Source organism: Myotis nattereri (assembly GCF_964212035.1).
Source record: "Myotis nattereri genome assembly, chromosome: 1".
In the NCBI taxonomy this organism is placed as follows: Eukaryota; Metazoa; Chordata; class Mammalia; order Chiroptera; family Vespertilionidae; genus Myotis; species Myotis nattereri.
The window spans coordinates 9,255,405-9,277,220 of record NC_138075.1 but is presented as its reverse complement, the minus strand read 5'-3'; the positions used below and the strand labels follow the sequence as shown (position 1 = coordinate 9,277,220).

Below are 21,816 nucleotides of genomic sequence, written 5' to 3'. Positions count from 1 at the left end.
TAAATGCATGTGGCAGAGGATGGCCCTCTTCTACTTGTCTCCCCCCCCCCCCCCCCAACCTCAATGCTGGTGCTCAGTGGTGGAGACTCAAGTGTTTTAACAAGATGGCATTCTCAGTCCCTTACAGAAACATCAGTGTTGGGGGCAGGTGAGCCTCACCTTGCCACACGTTGGTAGCTTTGCCTTTGAGGAGCTGAGAGTGGAATCCCGTTCTCTGAGAAAGCCTAAGATATAAGATAATTCGGCTCCGAAAGCCTTTTGCAAACTGTAGGTGGAAACCTTTTGTTATGTAGTGTCTCCAGTTGATAGATCTGATTCTTGAACATGGGCCCTACTTGCATTTTCATCCCTGCTGGGTGCCCAGACATCATGAAGAATGGAACAAGTATGATTTCTTACCTCCTGATACGAGGAGCGAGTGGCCAGTCAGAGCTAGCGGGGCTCCCAGCACCTCTGTGCCCCTCATGCCTGTCCCAAGGGCCTGGTGCTCCTTTGCCCCAGGCCAGCGCCCTGCAGGCGCTCTTCTCCCAGCAGCCAGAGGGGCGCCCTTTTACATAGCACAAGCAGCTCCTGGGTCTGCATCCTGGGTCTGGGGATGGAGTTGGCTTTCCTCTTTCAGGCCCTGCTTCCCCGGGAGCGAGCAGACTTTCCAGGGTCAGTAGGACATGCTGAATACAGAAGGAAATCAGGAGGAACTGGAAGTCAGGGTTTTGAGAATGGGTCTGAGGACTTCTGGAACGTTAGAAAAGGGCCCTTGAACATTGTACCTGTGGGACAGCAAAATGTGCTGTAGGCACTGATGAGATGTGGAGCAGCCCTGTTGATGTGTTCCTGAATGTCCTTCTGTGTGAGGTGCCGGAGCTCCCCCTGCAGTCTTCTAAAACTTGGGAAATCCCAGTTAAGACCTTGCACCCTTTTGCCTGCGGTCTGGCGGTATTCGTGTCCTCCCATGTCTGCAGCTGAGCCAGGAGGCTTGTCATCTGGTTGGTATATTTTGCTCAGTAATTAGGAGGCTCTCATAAAACAGTTCTAGCCGAAACCCGCGTCTAGGTCCTCCTTTTAGACTTGCAGATCGGCTTTTCCTTCCCTTGGACCCCCTGCCTTTAAACAGGGGTTTCAGGGCAAGCTATGATGTCAACCCTTGTGGGGGAAATCCATTGTGGAGTGTTAATTTCTCTGGAAGGGGTGCTGCCCTTAAAGTTGAGTTGCCTTTTGGCCACAATAATGTCTTTGGGGAGAAGAAAGAAAGTGTCTAGGCCAGTGGTCGGCCAACTGCGGCCCCGGAGCCGCATGTGGCTCGCGAACCCCAGTTTGCCGAGCCGCAGTTTGCCGACCACTGGTCTAGGCCATTCTAGAATCTCAGGCTGCTTTGTGTTTTCATTAGCTACCCTTTAGATATTTCGTCATTGAAGCTTAAGAAGGAAAAGAAAACACCAAAAATAGCCCCCCCCCCCCTTCTCGCCTTTATTATTTTCAGAGCAGCGCCCCCTTGTGGCCACATTTCTAAACTGGGTGCAAAATGCTCTCACCCTGGAGAGGGTGGCGGAGTTCTTGGCTGCTGTTGTGTTTCGTGGGGGTGCTGGTGAGAGTTTAGTGGTCCCACGGTGATGTGGATGGACATTCACGATCTGGGGGTACAGCGCTCCTGTTCTGATGGATGATGACTTGCCCAATGAAAAAGTCCAGAGATCTTTGCAAATGACTGGGGCTCTGCTCTGAATGTTTGGGGCAGCGTCAGCGCTGGAGAGGCTGACCCGAACAGACCGGGATGGGTTGTTTAGTTGAACGTCAGGCCTTGTAAAAATCTCTGAGCAGAAAGGGATGTTGGAGAGCGTCTCATCCAGCCCTTTGTTTTACAGATGGGGAAACAGGCATGAGACAGCGGCCGGTTCCATATCTTTCTTCTTTCCTTTAACTTCTAGAGTGGATCCAATCTGGTGACCTTGAGGCCCACGCAGAAAGCCAGCCCTTTCTCTTTGGGCCCCTCCGGCAGTAGGGAGGAGTTACTGTCCTGGTTATTTTCACAGGTGTCCGGAGACTGCCATTTTGTCCTGGGGACCCTTCCTGGCAAGGCTGAGTCGTGCCCTTGGCAGGTGTAATGCCTCTTCTCCGAGGGGGCGTCGCACATGGATGGCATCAGTAGGCGTTTGGAGCCTGGTCCTGCTGGGACACTTTAGGTAAACGTAAGGGCCCACCCTCACTGCCCCTTGATGGGCGGGCCCTCTGACAAGTCAGCGGATGGATGGGCCTTTGACTCAGCTTGCTTTCAGTGAAGCTGTGTGCTCCTGTGCCTCGGCTGGTTCTTCCCCTCTCCCTGGGGACCTGGTTTGTTCTCTTCCACCCTCTTCCCCCTAACTCAGGAGCAGCTTGCTGCTTCCTCACACCCACATTGTGGGTTCTCAGCATGCCCAGAGAGCCTGCAGAGGGACAGCAAAGAAGTAGAGCTGTTGGTTGGAATTGCTGGGTGATTTGGTTTTAGATCTCCACGGTGCCCCATTTGGAAATGCTGGCTCCTGTGTTTTCCGTCTCTCCGCCAGCGCCTTCTCGCCTTCCCACTCTTCTGTGTCCCGTGGCGGAAGCTGTGTTGCAGGGGGTGGTGAAAGGGCACGTGACTTTATGGAGCATTGCGGTGTAAAATGTGGGTGAACCTTGGCCCGTCCGTGCTGTAATATTCGCCGACTTTAATGTGGTCCTTCCAGCTTCCTTATCTCACTTCTTCCGAATCCCAGCAGCCCAGGGATGGAGGGGGGAGGAAACTGAGGCTCGGGGACTTTGCACAGCCAGGTGGGCTTCCCTGAGCCCAGCCGTGAGGGCTCTGCACCTGAGAACGTGGCTTCCTGGTGTGTCTCCTCTGCCAGGTTAGCCTGGGCCTCCTGGAGGCTCCAAAAGCAGACAGACGTCTGTGAGGCCCTCGTCCTGGAGGAACTCGGAGGCAGCTGGGCTGACTAGCTCGCAGGAAATAAATGTTTCTGGTGCACCTCAAACCATGTTATTGATGCCGGCTTTCCCACGGGGACCCTTCGTACAGCTCCCCAGAAGGAATGTGGCCGGCACTCTGTTGTGGCTGGAGTTCACCGAGGCAGTGGGTGGGGGCAGTGGGATGGAGCCCCTGCCCTCCTGGAGCCTGAGTGTGGTGTTAACAGTAACCCGCCTGGGAGGCACCCCAGGGAGTTTGGGGTGCCAGTGTCCCTTCCCCTCAGGGCCTGCATTCCTTCACAAGGGGTTGTCGCAAGGTCCCTTTCTGCGGGGATGGGGGATGGCTTACCGTTCTTAGCTGGAATGCTTCCGGGAGATTCTTAGGGGGGAGGGAGGAAGGCGGATCTTTTCCAGGATTAAATGATGCAGGTCTGTTTGTCTTACTGTCTGGCCTTGGCATCATTGAGGGGTGTGGGGTGGGAGGAGGACTTAGGTTTCCTTTGCAGCAATGCATGGGGACTGTCATAACGCAGCCTTGCAGATAAACACGTTCCACAGCTCCCGGCTCCCGGCGGGAACTGGGTAGACACTGTTGTCTGCTGATGAGCCTGCCTGGGCCCCTGGCCTGGCTCCACCTGCAGCCCTGGGCATGTGACTTAACCCCTTGGTGCCTCGGTGTCTTCTGTAAAGTGAGGATGATAACAGTACTTAGTCTGGGGATGTCGTGTGCATTAAAGGGGTCAGTGCGGGCATGTGGGATGCCCGGACCCCTGAAGGTGCTTGCTGCTGTCCGTTTTCTGTTGTTGGTGACCTGGGGGAGCAGGTGAATGGGCTTCTGCCCATGGAGGCCTCTATTCCAGGGTCGCTGGCATTTGTAGACTTAGTGTTCTTGGTTTGGGCAGCGTGTGAGCGACCTTGAAGTCCATATGGATGCTAACTGATCATCCTGCTGGGTGTGGGCGGTACGGGTGTGCGGGCCCAGCAGGCACGGTTAAGGAGGGGCTACCCCCGTGTCTTCTGCTTTCAGACGAGACCCCTCTGAATCTTCCAGCCCCCTGGAAGCAGGGGTGCTGTCCTCACCTGTTTAATAGATGGGGAACTAGAGAAAATTAGATAATGCAAGATGCTACTTTTATTTTGAGGATTCAAGAAGAGTTTGTGTTGGCGTTCCTGAAAATGCCAAGAGTCCCCATGAGCACTCACGTTATTGTTATCAGCTAACAGGTACTGTTTTCTTTATCACTTTGAATATTAATACATGCACATGTCAAGAGAAAATCAAAGGACTCCAAGTACACAATGAGAAGTCAGTTTCCTTCTTCTCGATTCCGATCACTCAGGGACCTGGCTCTTGGCAGTCCCTGTCCATAGGTGTTCTGTCCACACAAAGGGACACACATGTATGAAGGTCTCTGCATACACACGGTTCTGTTTGTGTCACAGAACATCATGACTTAGAGAAACTGCACATGGCTGCTTCATTTGGAGACAGTTCTGTGTCATTTGTCTTATTTCTTTATGGCTGTGGGGTCCAGCTCTTAAAACAATGGACCATATTTCTTTTCTTTTTTTTAAAGTGCTTTTTTTAAGGTATTTTTTTTTTATTGATTTCAGAGAGGAAGGGAGAGGGAGAGAGAGAGAGAGATAGACACATCAATGATGAGAATCATTGATCGGCTGCCTCCTGCACGCCCCTCACTGGGGATTGAACCAGCAACCTGGGCATGTGTCCTTGACTGGAATCGAACCTGGGACCCTTCAGTCTGTAGGCTGACACTCTATCCACTGAGCCAACCCGGCTAGGGCTGGACCATGCTTCTTGTCCTGTGGCTGTCTTCTGCATGTACAGACAGTGTGAGGCCAGTGAGTGCCTGTCCCATTGCCTCCTGGGTGCTTGCTGTCAGGTGAGTGAGTGCTGATACTCACAGCCTGCCCCACACAGTGGACAATGGAGCCTCACCTGAGGACCTGGATTTTTAGAGAGTGGAAAGGAGGGATGGGGGGAGAGGGAGGGAGGGCGGGAGGACAGGGCGGGAGAGAGAGCGAGAGCATGCTCTTGATTGGGAATCGAACCTATGCCCTTCAGTGTAGGGGCCAATATTCTAACCACTGAGACAGGACTGGACAGCATTGTTTTTATTTTATTTTCATTTTTAGAGAGAGAGAAAGGGAGAGGACAAGAGAGATAGAACGTTGATGAGAGAGAAACATCAGTTGGCTGCCTTCTTCATGCTCCCCACTGGGGATTGAGCCTTCAACTTGGGCATGTGTCCTGACTGGGAATCAAACCAGCAACCTTTTGGTGCCTGGGACAACGCCCAACCCACTGAGCCACACCAGCCAGGGCGAGGAAGGATACTTTTGATTTGCATTTCTCTCATGATGGTGAGATTGAGTTCACGTTGTGGGGCTGAATGCATTAGGCAGGCACTGGGCAGAGCTGGGCTCACCTGCACGCAGGCTGGGGCCCATTCCTAACCATCTGGCCATCCTGCCCCTACTGGTTATTTCTCCCACATGATTTAGCAGGTTTGGGGCATTCAGTCAGTGCTCAGTGAAGTGCCTCATGAGAGTAACGCCTGAATAGTCTGATGTAAATAGGACTTTTGTTCCTACTCGTGTTTTGAATTCAGCTGGTACACTAGCTTTTTTTTTAAGGAATGTTCTAGTACCTCCTTCGAAAAAGTAAGATTCATTTTAGAAAGCAAATCATTCTGGAGCTGTGTACCTACTCCTTCCCTGGCACAGGCATCGTCTTAAACCCTCTCCCCTTGGTGCATGCGTCCCCCGCCCCACTCTTTCCCCTTCCGCTGGTCTTTGGGAAGCCTGCCTGGGTGGGTGTGGCCTTGCTGAGGGAGAGAGTGATGCTTGGATTCTGATAGGGGAAACCCAGGCTCAACAGGGTGGGGTGGCTTGTTCAAGGTCACTCAGTGGGTGTGGCAGCTCCAAGACGAGTCCCCCCCCCCCCCCCCCCCGCCTGCTGAGCCTTCTTTCAAATAGCCTACCCCCCCCCCCCCTGCTCCCCAGGACTGTGAACAGGGTGCCTGTTGGAGCGGCCAGGCCATTCTCGTTGTGCTGTTTGGATCCCACCTGGTGCTTTGTCTTGCCTGCGCCACACCACCCTCAGAAAGCAGCTGCCCTGTGGTCTGTGCCTCCCTCGCTGGGCCTCATGGGTGGATTCTGTAGGCCAGTCATGGTGCCAGGCTGAGGATTATGCCAGTCCCTGGGGATGCCCCCACCCCTACTTTTAGCTCAGGGGGTAGATATGTCATCGGCTGTGGAGATTGGAGAAACACTCTCATGAGGGACCCCTAGACTCCTGTCTCCCCTCCCCCACAGGTTCCTCGGTGCTGGGTGCCCACCCTTGGTGGCCAGAAACTGTCCCACCCTGTTAACTGCTCTTGGTGTTCCTGGAGCCCAACCAGGTAGATTCTTCTAGGGCGCCCCACAGCCCCTGGAATCCGGGGACACAGGGCTAAGTCCCTCCCAAAGATGGCTTCTGGGAGACCCTTTCCCCTTCTCAGAATCTTCAGCTCCAGGGACCCCGGCTGCTGGCTGGTTCTTTCTCTCTATTGGACTTGCTCATGGTGTGTCTCTGTCTGTCTCTTTGAAAAGTTGGTTCCATAAAGGGAGAGACTTCGGCAGTTTTATTCGCTGCTGAAACCCCAGTGTGTTTACCAGTGCACATAGTAGGAGCCCAAGAGGCTTCCTGTTAGTGAACCAAGGAACTGACTGGTGAGTTTTGGAAGCCTTTCCATGTCCTGGTGGCTCAGCCAAAAGCCACTTGTGACTCTGGAGTGCTCTGTGCCAGGAAGGAAACCCCAGGGATGAGGGAGATGGATGGGGGGTGAGGGGAGATGGATGGGCGGTGAGGGGAGATGGATGGGGGTGAGGTGGTGTGTCTCAGGCCAGGAAGTAGCTCAGTGGCTTCATTCCTTTAGTCTTTTATTCACTCAGCAAACCCTCACTGGCCACCCTGACAGCTCTGTGCTGGTGCTGGTTTCCGCCTTGCGCACCGAGATGTATGGTAAGGAGATGGAGGTAAACCCGCACAGATACATTTGAAATGCTGCAAGGAAGCCTGCAGACAGGAGAGCGCTGAGGCAGGGGTGGCTGCAGCCTCTCTGCGGGGTGACATTAATGAGAGGGTCTGAGAGTCCATCCTCTAGAGCAGTGGTTCTCAACCTTCTGGCCCTTTAAATACAGTTCCTCATGTTGTGACCCAACCATAAAATTATTTTTGTTGTTACTTCATAACTGTAATGTTGCTACTGTTATGAATCGTCATGTAAATATCTGATATGCAGGATGGTCTTAGACGACCCCTGTGAAAGGGTTGTTCGACCGCCAAAGGGGTCGCGACCCACAGGTTGAGAACCACTGCTCTAGAGGCTCATGAACAACAGGGCGGGTGGTGTCAGCTGCTTAGAGGCCACATGGCCTGGCCTGCCTCTCACACAGCCCTGGGTTCTGTGGGACCTAGGGCAGCCTTCCCGGGAAGGCGGGCTGGTCTCCATGTTAGACACGTGGTCAGCGGGGCAGCAGGGTGTCCTTGTAGCCTTGTTCCCTGACACTGTGAGGGGCCAGGTGGGTGGCCCTGGGATGGTCCTCCACTGGAGGCTGCAGCTGTACCATGGGGCCCAGGACAGGAGGCCAAATGCCCCACTCGGGTCTGGTCCAGTCCAGCCTTTGCTGTCAAGAATGAGCAGTTTTGGGCCTTGAGGGCCTGGGCGGGGGGATGGGTGGGGATCCTCTGGCCCTTGGAGACCCTGGGCCATGAATTTTCCTAGGGCTCAGGTTAGGCCTCAGGTGCCCAAGGGCCCTGGATGGAAGCCACACCGGATGCTGTTCTCTAATAGCCATTCATCTTTCTCTTGGCCAATTTTTGCCCAACTTGTTCCACGAAGGAAGCACCTGGGCACCAGTGAGAACCACACATCCCTGTGTCTCCTCTTCCCCGTAAAACTCTCCAGGGCAAGGTCTGGGGGTCTCTTTTTTTTTTTTTTAAAGTGTTTTTATTGATTTCAGAGAGAGGAAGGGAGAGGGAGATAGAAACATCAGTGATAAGAGAGAATCATTGATTGGCTGCCTCCTGTATGCCCCCTACTGGAGATCGAGCCCACAACCCAAGCATGTGCCCTGACCGGGTTCCATGACCTCCTGGTTCATAGGTTGACACTCAACCTCTGAGCCGCACCAGTTGGGCTGGGCTGGGAGTCTCTTTTTAGTACATGCCCTCAGGAGTCCTCTGGGAAACCGAAGCTGTCATTACTAGGCCTCACCCAAAACTGGCAGGCATGCTTAACACCAAGTTAAACAGGCTAATGTGGACTCCTTACTCTGGAGCTCTGCGGGACAGGGACTCGCCAGAAGGGCATTTGGGATGTAACCGGTCCCAGGCTGGTTGGCCCCAGTCTTGTCTGTGGGAGCCCTTGTGTGGGATGAGATTCCTCCAGTTTCCTAGAGCACTCGCCAGCTGCTGCCTCCTGAGCCCCCTCACAGGAGCGAGGCAGGCCAGGAGGGCTGCACAGCTCCGCCTGTGCTCACTACCTTTTAAAGGGGCAATCCTCTTTCCCCTTTAAAAAAATGTATTGCCTCTGGCTGCTGGTTTGCACTGGGATGCATTTAAAGGTGGATCCAGAGTCTGGACAGGAGCTGGGTTTGCACAGGAGACATTCCTGGGGACTGGCCTGGTGCGGCGCTGATTGTCAGGCTGCGGCGGGGAGAGGGTGATCTCTGCAGCTTGCTCTGCAATCCCAGTGGCTCCCCTCAGCACCTGCGTGCCTGGCTCTTGGAGCCTGAGCCCTGAAGCAGGGCTTGGCACGTCCAGGCGGCCCTCGATGCTTCAGAAGGGCTGTGCTGAGATGCCCCTCTGCTCACTCCTAGATCAGTGGTTGGCCAGACTTCAGGGCACAGTGCAGGCCAGGCCCTACAGCAGATGGGAACCCCCAAGCTGGACGAGAACACTGAGCCCCAGGGAGGGGTGCGATGGCTTTCTGGTCGCACAGTGTGGTAGCGGAGCTGGGACTTACCCTCGGGGCTGGTAGATGCCTGAAACCATGCTGTTTCCACCCAGTCAGGCTGCCTCCTGAACTTAACATCTGGGCACTATTGTCTTGATACCTAGAAGAAAATCAGGCATTTTTCTGAGCCTCCTCTGCATGCAGTTTTGGGCCCAGAGGGGTGGTGGGTGGTGGCAAGGCAGTGAACTTGGAGCCCAGGACTTGCCTAGCTGTCTGAATGACTGGGAAGCCCTTCCGTCTCCCCAGCCTCTGCTCCTCCATCTGTAACGTGAGTGAAGTACACTTACCTCTGGGGCAGGTGAGTATGGCAGGTGCTTAGTAAATGGTAGGATGTCCCTCTTCCCCCAGGGGGCCATCTCCCAGGGCCTACCCACCAAGCTGGGGCCTGGGACTTTGACATGTTTTTGATGGGAGCCCCAGTCCACACAGACTGGTGGCCTCCCTGCCTCCTTCTGTCCTTTCTTGGTGCGGGGGTCCTCCAGCAGGGGTGACCAGGACATGCCCGGCATCCCAGCTCACTGCCTCTGGGAGGACCGGGAGGAGGTAGGTGGGCACAGGGAGGACGCCCCTGTGGGAGTTTCACTTTCATTTCTGCCTCACCCTGTTTCCATCCTGCAGTGGAGGCGAGGAAACATCCGGTCCCCACCCTGGGGCACCGGTCCTAGTGCAGGTTCCTGGGCTGCCCCCTCTCCCCACCTTCCCCCCCATGTCCCCCACAATGTCTGGAGCCATCTCCTGTAAAAAGCCCCCTCGTGTTCCTTGGTGCAGTCTCACGACATGTATTATTTAGTGTCTGCTGCATGCCATTCACGCTTGGGTTGTGGGGACCCAGTGAGCACTGCAGGGTCCCCTCTAGCTCCAGAAACAGCCTGAGGCCACAAAGGCTCCACCCTGCAGTGCACAAGGGTGTAGGTAGTGTGGATGCTCTTCTGTGCTCCCAGGGGGCTCGGGGCGGGGGGCGGGGGGGGGGGAGGGGGGCCGGGGGAGGGGTGCGTTTGGAGAGGAGAGCAGGGGGGCACGTTGGCACGCGTGTGGGCATTTGTGAGTCTCTGGATACTGGTTCTAGAAGGGCAGCTCCTGCCCTTGAGGACCCTGGGCTCGTGGGCATCTCTGTGAAGAATGTCATTGCTGTGGGACTGTTGGTTTCTCTCTGGGTGGAATTGCTTTTTTACAGCCCAGTCTGTGTTACAGGTGGGAAATCAAAGGCCCAGAAAAAAGATGCAGAGTTAGTCCCATGTTGTAGGGGAAGTAGGTGGGACAGCTTGGATTTGACACTAAAGCTTCTTTGCTTTAAGATGTTATTTCTTCTTTAAAAAAAAAACTTTTATGAAAGTGTCACTTATGTCCCTTTTTTCCCCCATTGACCCCTTCTACCACACCCCCTGCCCCATCTTTTTTTTTTTTTTAATAAAATTTATTGATTTTAGACAAAGAGAGGAAGGGGGGAGAGAGAAAGAGAAACATCAGTTGGTTGTTTCACCTATTTATGCATCCATTGGTTGATTCTTTTTAAAAAAAACATGTTCTTACTGATTTCAGAGAGGAAGGGAGAGGGAGAGAAACATCAATGATGAGAGAGAATCATTGATTGGCTGCCTCCTGCATGCCCCCTACTGGAGATAGAGCCCACAACCCGGGCATGTGCCCTTGACTGGAATCGAACCTGGGACCCTTCAGTCCGCAGGCTGACGCTCTATCCACTGAGCCAAACCGGTTAGGGCCGTTGGTTGATTCTTGTATGTGCCCTGAACCTGCAACGATGCTCTAGCCAACTGAGCTACCCCGCCAGAACACGATTTTATTCTTAAAGTCCTAACATTCAATATGGGATTCTGGGAAAGAAAGGAATTCTGGCTATTCCATCAGATGTTTCCACCTCCCTGTGGGCATGTCTGGGCAGGAGCTTCGAGATCCTGTTGGGAAGGGATTCTGTTTCCTGCGGAATTGGCCCCCAAGTCCCCCCGGCCCTCACCTTGACCGGCTCTCACCTTGACCCGGCGCAGCCACGCCAGGGCCTGTGCTTAAGGAGTCTTGGGCACTCAGTTCTTTGCTGCTATGGGATGGGAGGAAGGTCCAGGCCTGAGCCTCTGGGCCTCACGGAGGCTTCCCTGCCGGTGAGGTATGAGCTTTGTTCCCTTGGGGGGCTGATGTGGCTGCCCTGGCGTGGAGAGGGTGGGGATCCTCCTCCAAAAATACACTCCTACCTTTGCTTGAGATGGCAAAGTCGTCCCTGAGAGGCATTATTTTCGTGGTACAAGCGCAGCTCAGCCCTGGAAATACCTGTTTCTCGAGTTCACCTGCTGGCCTGACGCGGTGCTGGGAGGCTCAGTCCATACGCGGAAACTGAGGCTCAGAGTGTACGTGACCTTCCCCGGGTTTCAAGGCCGGTTCCTCTGGGGGCGGGATTTGAACAGCAGTCTGTTCCAGCCGAGCCCTTGACCATGGCAGTGTTTTTCCCGTTCGTTGTAAATGAAGGCAGAGGACAAGAGGATGGCTTTCCTTTAGTCTGACTTCTTCTCCAACAGCCCGTCTTCGGTGTTTCTTAGTTGTTAACTTTTCTTCTTTCCCTTTTCAATTTCATTTGGATGCCTTTCTTGCCCAGAGTCGGGAAATGTAGGTGCTGACTCAGTCGATACCCACCCAGGCGGGGAGGCCGGCCATGACTCTGCCCAGCACCCCGCCACCGTTCAGCGGCGCGGTGTCGCCACCCGTCCTGTGGGTGCTGAGTTTGGGCTGCCCCATTGTGAAGTGTTCTGTTTCAGACGGCCTGTCCGATTCCCAGGGTCCTCCAATCTCACCTCATCGAGTTGGTGCGGACGAGGCTGCATGGCCCACTCTTCTGTCCCTTCCTCGAGGTCAGCTTGGGAACCTGAGAGCTTGATCTATTGACGCTAGAGGCCTAGAAGGTCTTGCAAGCTTCTTGTAAAGACCCTAAAAAGCTTGGGAGCTGACCCGCAGCCTCAGAAGGGGGTGCTGGCTGCATTCTGGCTATGACTTTGGTGACTAACCTCTCTGAGCCTTTTAGTTTCTGTACCTGAAATGGGAATTTTCAGACCAGCCTGCAGCAGGATGGTGTTGCAGATTGGTGAGCTGTGGCAGCTTGAGTCCTTAGCACAGCGCTGGCCCTTGCTAAGTGCTCAGGAAACGGTAACTCTGAAATTCATGTCTGGAATCGGCCATGGAGCTCTTTACCAGGAGCTTGTGTTTGAGTAGCCTTCACATCTGGGAAGAAGATGGGCAAGCGAGGAACGTAGTCCCAGAAGCCTCCTGGGTAGGGCAGTGCCGGTTCTGTGGGATGTCCTGTGGACAGCGTGTGGCTTGGTCAGTGGCGGGATTTGAACCCCGACTCAGCCTCTGACTGGATGGGTGACTGGGTGTCTTTTGGCTCCTTTCTCTGGTCCTCGATTTCCTCCTTGATGAGGGTTGGGCCCATAGGAAAGGCTCAGCATGCAAACAGCCTCCTTTCTTGTGAGGGCCAGGGGGGCTCTGATGGGAGAAGGGGGGCTGTCCCTCGCTCCCCCAACCTGTAGTCACACAGCCATGTCTACAGGTGATGGCAGAATAAATCTCTGCCGGTGCGGTGCAGAGGTCCACGATCTGAGAGCCGGAAGGGTCTTAGCTGACGAGGATGCGCAGCTCAGAGCAGCTGGCCCTGCTGGGTTGTGCACCCAGCGGTGCTGCCTGACGGGCTGGGCCTCAGCTCCCACGCCCACAAGTGCTCCGCCTTTGGCCTCTAGGGAACCTCAGATCAAATACGAGGCCAGGGTCTGTTCTGTTATGTTCTGTTCTGGGCCATGGTTGGCAGACCCTGCCCCTGGCTGGCCAGGATGAGCGATTTTGGTCCATGGGCTCAGGTGGTCTGTCCTGTCTTTCCTCCAGCCTTTCTGGGAATGCTGAAGGGGCAAACTCCTTGCGTTTGGATGCTCCCCTGGGAAGGGTGGGGGAGTGTATGGGCAGCCATTTGGAACATGGGCCCTTAGTTCTGTGGGTGCCTCTGCACCAGTAATGTGCTTGGACTCCCCTGAGACCTGTGGATGGGGCCATGTGCCTCCAAGTCTGTCCCCATTGCCGGAGGGGAGGCCACCATGGGCAGCCATGTCCTCTGGTTCTCTCAGTTAGCTGACAGATGTGGAGAGTTGTCAGGCTGAACTTAATGATGTGAGTAGAAAAGCAATGTAAGGCTGATTCCTACAAGTCGCAGGCTGTATAGGTTCTGACAAACTCAGGGCCCGCTGGACTCCGTGGTAAAGGGGCTCCTGAAAGTGGAGGTTCAGGCTCCAGGCACAGGAGATTCAGGGGCTCAGTCCATGTCCTCAGGACCTGGGCTTGGGCTCCCTGCCTTCCTGGCCACGTGGTGCAAGGTGCGCCCTCACAACTGACCTTTATTCCGAGCCAGACCCATGCTGAGTTCCTGTGTGTTATCGCATTTGATGTACGTTACAGTCTGCCGGGTGGGGCATTTAGTGCCCCTGTTTTCTGACTGAAGGAGGCACAGAGGGGTCGAATAACTTGCCCCCAAGAGTCACACATTTAGTGGTTGGCTGAGCTGGGAGTCAGACCTTGGCAGGTTGGCTCCATCTCAGGCGCAGGCCCCCCAGGGCCCAGGATTCATTCTGATTGTCCCTGGTTGATCAGCCCGAACCACACGCCTGGCCCTGAACCAGTGGATATGGCTGGGAGTGCCCGTTCCCTACCATAGGATCTGGGTGTGGGCAAGGGGATCCCCACGCAGGAAGTTGGGACTGTTCCCTGAAGACAGTGGGGTGGCTGTTGGGCAGCCAGGGGGAGGTGGGTGCCTTCTGCCAGCCTGAGGGTTTGCCCACAGTCTCCAGGGCCAGGGCACTGTTCCCCAGAGGGGAGTGAAGTGCCTCCAACAAGTTGGAGCCCAAGGCTGGGTCCCTTGTGCCGATAAACCTGAGCCTGGTTCATTCTACGGCCAGTTGGCTGCAGGCAGATATGAGGGCCTGGGCCGTGCGCGTCCTGGAGAAAGGGCTCCTGTAATCCTGCCTCAGGGATGGGGATGGGATGGGGGCTTTGGGGGAAGGCTGCCTGGAATCCCGGGGAGAGCCTGATGGCTCTCCGCCCCGTGCTGTGTGGAACCTCGATGTTCGACACTGAGTGTTTTGGGTGAAAGTCTGTGTCACCGTCGCTTCTCGCTGTCTCTGTCCCGTGTGGGGAGCCTTAGGAAGGTGTTGTCCTCTGGAGCCTGGAGGGTCTGGCAGTTGTGGACTCTGATTGGGGCTATTGAGCTGGCAGGAGCCTTTGTGCAGGTGCTCAGCACACCTGTCCTGGCCCTCCCAGCAGCAGGCCTGGGGCGCTGCCGGACTACATGTTGGGCGGGGAGGAAGTGAACGGTGAGGGCGGGTGGCCACACACCAGGCCCTGCGCACCCGAGGGTGGCGTCTGGAAGAGGGCTCAGGGCGCTGGGGCCAGTGAGGAGCTCCTTTCTGGACCCAGCGGGGAGTAGAGGAGCCTTGAGAAGCAGGGGCTGCTCTGCCCTGCCCAGACCCTGGCCCCGCTGCCATGTGCCTCTGCCTGGTGTTCCAGCATTCCCATAGGCCAGTGCCTCTTTTTAATGGTGTGGCCTTTGGACGCAGATAGAGGTGGTGCTGGTGGGAAAGCAGTGGAAGAGAGGGCTCCCTTGGGCCTCCTTTTTGCTGTGACCGCCATGGACAGCCAGCAGGGCTGGCCTGGCCTGTGTCAGCCCCGAAGTACTGTGGCTTCCTGGGGCCTCTTGAGGCTGTCCGAGGTGGGGACGAGGTTAGGGAGCTCAGGCCTCGCTCTGCTGTCCAGCTGTGTGGGTTCCTCAGAGTCCCCAGCTCTGAAGCCCTGGGGAGCAATTTGTGACCCACTGCTTTTGGTCTAGCACAGTGGTTCTCAACCTTCTGGTCCTTTAAATACAGTTCCTCATGTTGTGACCCAACCATAAAATATTTTCGTTGCTACTTCATAACTGTAATGTTGCTACTGTTATGAATCATAATGTAAATATCTGATATGTAGGATGGTTTTAGGCGACCCCTGTGAAAGGGTCGTTCGACCGCCAAAGGGGACGCGACCCACAGGTTGAGAACCACTGGTCTAGCGGGTGGGACTGCCATTAGGACCGAGCTGTCAGGTGGTTTAGGTGTGTTATGTGAGGTTGCGAGGAGGGGTCATTCAGTTTATCAGCTGGTAAAAACACAGGTGAGAACAAAAACCAAGGTGTCAAAGGCCGGTGCCTTGTGTGCGTGCAGTTCCATGGTCTCTCGAGCAGGCTCACATCTGACTTGTGAAAACTACTGCAAAACTTGTGCTAAAAAGTAATCATGTGCAGATGGGGGATGGCTCCTGCTGGCCTCATCACGGGTGCCTGGGACAGTGTGCTCACTCCTGTTGAGCTCGGGCCCCTCTCCGTCTGGGCCTTTGTTCTGTTGTCTATAAAATGGGGGACCCTGGGAGGTGGAGGCCCCAGGGCTAGAAGGCACCCATTGTGGGAAGAGGGAAGTGATGGAGGTCAGCCACCCAGCTAGAGCCTGTGGCATTTCAAAACCTAGAGAGCTGCAGAGGGTCGTGTGCCACGGCTGGGAGGGCCGGGCTGCTCGCTGAGGTCAGGGTGCACACAGGTCTGTCGGCTCTGCCAGGAGTGGCATACTGAGAAGCTCGGAGTGGCACCTTTTCCACCATCCCCTGAGCCCAACAGGGATCCAGAGTGACAAGAGTATGGAGTTTAGACTAGGGGCAGAGCTAGGTTCGCATCCCTGCTCCTCACCCTCTAGCTCAGGGGTGGGGAGTGCCCGGCCGGGCCGTAGAAGGCCTGGGAAATCATTTGGTCTGGCCCTGCAAAGGCAACCGCGGGCGGGACTCGAAATTCAATAAATCTAGGAGCTTTTTCATAGCAACATTTATAGTAAGTGAATTATATTAAGTGGATGATGTTATAAGTATCTAAATGGCCCTTGGCAGAAAAAAGGTTCCCCACGCTTGCTCTAGCTGAATGGCTCACATTCTTCTCTGAGCTTCAGGTTCCACGTGTCTGTGCAGCGGGGCCAGTGCTGTCCTGAGGGTGCAAGGAGAGGAGGAGTGTAGTGACTGACACTGACCGATGTTCACAGTGTGCTGGCATCATCCAGTCCTCCAGAATGCCGAGAGTCGAACGCCATTGTCACACCCATGCCACAGACGGGAAAAGTGAGGCCCAGAGTACAGACCTCCCGTGGGAGGCATGCCGTCAGTGAAGCTGTTCTTCTTGTTGTGAACTGGTTGCTCTTGGGACTTGAGTTCGAACATCAAATACCCTTGGGCAGAATCCTGAGCTAGCGGTGGAGGGGATCCAGGCGGGCGCTGAGCTGGGTTTCCTGGGCGGTGCTTTCCCTGGGCAATGGGAGCCTTTGTTCTCTCACCAACCCCCGGAGGGACCTGAAGGACAAAACATTTGTGTGGCAGTCGCTGTAATCACACTGCAAGGGACACTTGAAATTATCTGCGTTTGAGAAGCTAATTTTAAAGAGCGTTTCCCCTTCATAATTATATGCAATCAGCCAGCCTGTGTTAAGGGGGGGTGGGGGGTGGGGATGCCTCTTTTTTCCTCAGCTGAGTGGCCATCTGCTCTTCTTTTCCTGGTCTGTATTCAGCATGCAGCAGGCCACCTCCCTGGTGGAGGGGCCACCAGCCCTTGGCTGCCTAGAGGTCCAGATGAAACCCTCTGTGTGACTGGCATAGGGACAAGGGAGAAAAGTGGAGGGTGATGCCAGGCTTCTGGCTGGGTGGTGGTGGTTGCTTTCAAGATTGAAGTGCAGCCCTGGTGGGTGCGGCTCAGTTGGTTGAGTGTTATGCCATGCACTGTGTTTCAATTCTTGGTCAGGGCACTTGCCCAGGTTGCACGCCTCTGTCCCCAGTAGGGGATGTATAGGAGGCAGCTGACTAATGTTTCTCTCTCTCTAAAAATAATTAAAAGAATCAATAAAGCCATATTTCCAAAAATCAGAGATTGAGGCGCAGGTTGGTGGAGAAGGTGGTAGAATATGATGTTTTGGTTTGGACGTTGTAGTAGCCAGGATTCTTGTGGCTGCAAGTAATAGACGAGCCAAATCAGATGAGCTTAAGCAGAGAGAACTTCTTGGCCCAGGTTACTAAATAGCACATGAACGGGCCCCCAGGGCCTGGAGACACGCCTCCTGCCCTTCTCACTCCCCACTGGGGCTCTGCCACCATGGTCTTTTCTCAGTTCTTCAGGTGCTCTTTCCTACCCCAGGACCTTTGCATATGCTGTTGCTGCTGTCTACCAGACTCTTTCTCCCTCCTAACTTTAGATCTCAGCACACAGTCCCCCTTCTGTGTCTCAACCTCTTCAGTGTTCCTTTCAGAACATGTCCCACATGCTTATTTCAGTTGTTGGCTTGTTCACCCTCCTGTCTATGCTATAAGCTTTGAGGACAGGTACCCTTTCCATCGTCTTCACTGTTTGTCTCGGCAGTGATACCATGCTGGGCACGTAGTAAGTGCTCAAGAAGTATGCATGAGATCAGTGAAATCAATAGGATGCCACCTTGGATAGAAAGGTGGTTCATGAGAAAGCGAGTCACTAGGAGAAATTTAGTTTAAGAAAACCTGGCAAAACAAACAAAAAAAGCGCCCACTACCTGCCTCTGTCTTGTGGCAACTAGGATCATTCCCGGAGAGCTGTGGACCAGATGAATATCCCGCGTCAGGGAAGTGTGCATGGACTTTAGAGACCCCCAGGCCCCCCACACAAGGGTGGGAACAGAGTGGGCTGTGGGCCTGTCCTTCGGTAAGGAGGAATCGTGTTTAGGAGGAGGCATCGTTTGCTGGTCCTTGGGTTCCTCAGTTCCTCAGTGGCCATCTTCTTGGGCTGCCCTCCAGCAGGTCATACAAGGAAGAGCCTGCCAGTGTTGTGGACAGTGGGCAAGGGGTGTGGTGTTCCAGACGAGGTGCCAACAGGGTGGGCAGGTGTTTGGAAGTGTGGCAGAACCAGCCTGTTGGGGGAGGGCATGAAGCCAGGTGTGCGAGAAGCAGATTGGGGGAAGATTGCTGGACAGGGGAAGGAGGTGGGCAGACGGGTGTCGCAGGCCTGGATGACACGGTGGACGAGGGAAGCCTCAGAAGGCTTTGGGGGGCAGTGAGGTTATGAGTCATGTTTTAGATGTGGAGGGTCACAGGCTGAGGGGGAGTGTGTAGAGACTGCAGGAGGGTGGCCTGGTGGCCTTCAGGACAGAGGTCTGTGTCTCCTGGCCAGGGAGCTGCCCTTGGCCATACACAAGCATTGTCTTCTGGCTGGAACCAGGGCTTCCTCCTTTTGGTGTGTCATTCCTCCTGGCTCCTGGCTTTGGTTGGTGGCAGCTGTGACACCCTGCGTGGGACTCTCTGAGGGATTTCTTGAGCTGTTTGGGGCCTGTTGCCATGGCTCCCAGCCGCAGAGCCTGGTAGGGCATGAGGCTAGGCAGGAAGGAGGTGGGGGCATGTGCCCGCCTGCTGGGATCAGGCTCTGGGGCCCTTGGAGGCCTGGGGCTCATTCTTTCCTCCTTGGGAGGCCCAGCTGGCCCACACATTGTAGCTCCTCTGCTGTCCTGGGACTGGGGTCCTGTGTCCCGCCCATTGCTCTCCTTGGTAGGTCCAGAAAGCTTCAGAGATGGGGGGGCATCCTGAGACCTGAGCCCTAACACCTGCCCCACGTACTAGTCTGCCCTCTGTGATGTGGGCATCCGCCTCAGCATGGATCCCTCCCACCACAGGTGGTGACTAGATCCTCCGGCCGCATGCACCTTCCTTCCTGTGGGAGCTGGCATCCTCTTCCTACGGCCGAGCTGAGACCTGCTTCCCGTCTCCTGCTTTATAGAAAGGGTGCCCTCTGCTCGGAGAGTGTGCATTTGAGGCGACATTATCCTCCAAGGAGCTGTCAACCCGTGGGGAGGAGGAACAGATCTGCCAGCTCCTCCTGCTTCTGGGCCTTACGTAACCCAGGGCACGGCCAGTGCCCACGCCACGTCCGAGGCCAGTCACAGCTCCTCAGGAAGTGCCTTCTGCAGGCCTTCCAGGGGTCATGGGGGTCAAGGGTCTGGGGAGGGAGTTTAGTCCCCCCTGGGGCAATGGGTGGGCAGGGAGGGGCAGCAGCTCTGTCCAGAGCAGTTTCTCCCCAGAAAGCCTCACTCCCCGCAGACCTGGCTGGACCCCCACCCTCACAGGTGGGGTGGTCACATAGGGTCACGTGATGAGGGAGGTCCTTGCTGACAGACAGACCTGACTTTAGATTGTGGTTCTGCTCTGCTTACTTGCTGTGCGTCTTTGGATGTGTTTCTTTCATATATATATGTATTCCAGCTTTATGGAAGTATAACTGGCAAATAAAATTGTAAGCTATTTAAAGTGTACAGCCTGATGACTTGATATATGTATAAATCCTGGAAGGACTTCCACCATTGAGATAATTAAAACACCCATCACCTCACATATTTACCTTTTTAATTTTTTTTGTGTGTGAAACACTTCTCTCAGCAAATTTCAATGAAATAACACAGTGTTATCAACTAGGTCACTGTGTCCATCACTAGATCCCTACGGCCTTACTCATCTTACAGCTGAAAGTTCGTACCCTTTACAACCTCCCCATTTCCCCACCCCAGCCCCTGGAACCACCATTCTACTCTGTTTCTATGAGTTCAACTCTTTTAAAAAAAAAAAATATTTTATTGATTTTTACAGAGAGGAAGGGAAAGGGATTGAGAGTTAGAAACATCGATGAGAGAGAAACATCGATCAGCTGCCTCCTGCACACTTCCCACTGGGGATGTGCCCGCAACCAAGGTACATGCCCTTGACCAGAATCGAACCTGGGACCCTTCAGTCCACAGGCAGATGTTCTGTTCACTGAGCCAAACCTGCCAGGGCCAACTCTTTTTTTTTCTTCTTCTTTCTTTTTTTAAGATTCCACATATAAGCGTTACCATGCAGTATATGTGTTTCTGTGTCTGGCTTATTTCCCTTAGCATAATCTTTAGGCAAGTTTCACAATTTCTTTGAATTTCCTCACTTGAAAAAATAGGACAGCCACCCTCTCTACTGCAGCTGTGGAAATGAATGCTACATTGACCATCGGAGTGCCAGCTCGAAGGCCCTCCAGCCCACCTCCTCCTCTGTTCGTCTTCCTTGCTTGGGAGAGCAGGCTGCGTGGGGAGTGTGGGCCCAGGACTTACTGGTGTTGCCTCCCATTCGTTTGAGTTGTGCCTCGGCCTCTGAAATCCTCTCTGAAAGTTGAGGGTCTCAGGGGCACCAGATGAAGTCGCTGCCTGTTTCTGGAGTCCTTAGATCAATGCATCCGGAAAGAGGGCTGGGGCTAGGGACTGGCACCTGGGCCTGTTAACGGGGGCCGAGTGGGCTCTGTTGATGCTAGTGTGCCTGGGTGCTGGGCTCTGGCTCCAGACGCCTCTGCGTTTGGGGAGTGTCTGTAGCTGCTTGGAGCCACTTGGCAGGGTCTGAGGGACATGGCCTTCAGTGGAGCCAGGTGACCTTGGAGTGTGTGTTGGGGGGGGGGGGGAGGGGGGAGGTGGGAAGGCGTAGCTGGTTTGGGCCTCACTTGTAGGTCTCTAGGTGGACCTAAGGGTCAGGAACCATCACCCCTCCTCACCACTTAACAGCCAAGCCTTCCAGGCCTGGGGCTTCAGGTCTCTACCGCCCAGGCCCCTTCCTCCCCAGCCCTGGGCGCCTCTTCCCATCAGGGAGCCCGTGTCTGTGTTGGTTACACCCAGGATACCTTTGGAACCCTGCAGGCACTGTGGGGGCCGAGCACCAGCCTTTTCTTTGTTGACAGTTAAGGCCCTCAACAAACCTCTGGACAAATTCTCCTCTGCCCACAGGTCACACATGGACACATGGAACATCTGGATTCATGGGGTGGCAGAGTGGTAAGAGCCTTGGTTTTTAGGTAGACAGGAAGATGCCACTCCCCCCTTCCACTGTGTCCCCAGAACCTGAATATGGTACCTTCCATGGGGAAAAGGGCTTTGCAGTTGTGATTAAGGTTAGGGATCTTCAGACGGGGGATTATCCTGGGTTATCTGAGAGGGCCAAATGTAAACACAAGGTCCTTAGAAGAAGTAGACAGGAGGGTCCAAGTTACAGAAGATGTGATCATAGAAACAGAGGTCAAAGTGATGTGGCCGCAAGCCAAGGAATGCAGGCAGCCTCTAGAACTGGAAAAGGTGAAGGCAGGATTTCCCCCTACATCCCCCAGATGGAATCAACCCTGCAGTCGCATTTCAGACTCCTCACCTCCAGAACTGTAAGAGAATATCTTGTGTTGTTTTCCACCAGTACATTTGTGTTGATTTGTTAAGTAGCAATAGGACATGAATACAGTGTTCATATACTGTATATGTATGGGGCCTGAAAGGGGAGTGACTGGGCCAAGGTCAGAACCAAGCTCCCTACCCTTAATCACAGACCAGTGGATCCAGTTGTTGCTTGACTCCTTGGGCCGCCTCCCGCTCCCTCTCCTGTACATAGTTGAGGGGTTGGTGAAATATTTGAATAAGGTGTTTCAGAGTTGAAGTTTCTTGAGATTGTCGGTAAGGGTAACTTCACCTTTGGTTTGATGTGACAGCAACCCTGGTGCTGTGCAGAGGGGCCCAGGAAACCCCAAATGCCCAGAGGCCCTGGCTTTGCCCCAGCTGCACATGGTACTCTGCTGATGACCTGTGTTGGTAGTCTCTTTCCTGGTCACCCCCAGGGCGCAGCTCAAAGAGCGTCTTCTGTCACCTTCCTGTCCCCCTGCCATCCCCAGATGTTGGCTGTATTCAGGGGCCTGTGGTTCACACACCAGTTGGCTGACTTGCTTTCCTTGGCCACCTGCTTCTCTTTGCAGGGCTTATATGGCTTATAGCTG

General features: G+C 54.6%; 1 protein-coding gene across 2 annotated transcripts in view; it reads left to right on the top strand.

The window, feature by feature from the left end:
- The window catches only part of ITPK1 (inositol-tetrakisphosphate 1-kinase), a 132,367-nt gene that overhangs the window by 869 nt on the left and 109,682 nt on the right, over positions 1-21,816 (top strand). The gene's annotated exons all lie outside the window — the stretch shown is intronic.